Raw genomic sequence first — 615 nt, 5'->3', positions numbered from 1 at the left:
GGTTCGGCTATATTTTTACGTTGGTTGCCGAAGACCTAACACAACCCTCCTCCTTTATCCGGGCTTGGGACCGGCTATGTATCGCAAGTGTAACATAGGCGGAGTTATAATATTTTTGTTAAACATCTGAATTAAATGTTAAATTCTTTCAAACACTAGAATGTATAATGTGTTTATAATTTTATTTAGATTTAATATTAGTTTTTAAGATTTTTTATTAAATAATTTTTTATGTCTAAAAATTAATTAATTTTATTTATTCACGTTTAAATCTAGTTAAATATTACCATGCGGTCCTTTTTAGTTTTTAATACGAAGAACACTAAATGCGAAGTGTATTGTTTATAGAGACTTTTTATTTCCTGTTTATATGTATTCATGCTATTGTATATATCTTCTTTACAAGAATATAATGACACTGTTTATAGAGAATGCTCAAGACAACACATAATTTATTTGAAAATGAAAAGGCATTCAGTATGTTCGTTCGCATGCAATCGAGCGTATAGAATGAGATTTAACATTTTATCCAAACAATGAAGTGGAATTCTAATTTCGCTCTTTTGAACCTTATTCCACTTCTTTTTTTTTTGTTCCTTTTTTTTTTTTGGGTGT

The sequence above is a fragment of the Arachis duranensis genome, chromosome 2 (genome assembly GCF_000817695.3).
Source record: "Arachis duranensis cultivar V14167 chromosome 2, aradu.V14167.gnm2.J7QH, whole genome shotgun sequence".
NCBI classification, from domain to species: domain Eukaryota; kingdom Viridiplantae; phylum Streptophyta; class Magnoliopsida; order Fabales; family Fabaceae; genus Arachis; species Arachis duranensis.
The sequence above is the reverse complement of the archived record's forward strand: the minus strand, read 5'-3'. Positions refer to the sequence as shown.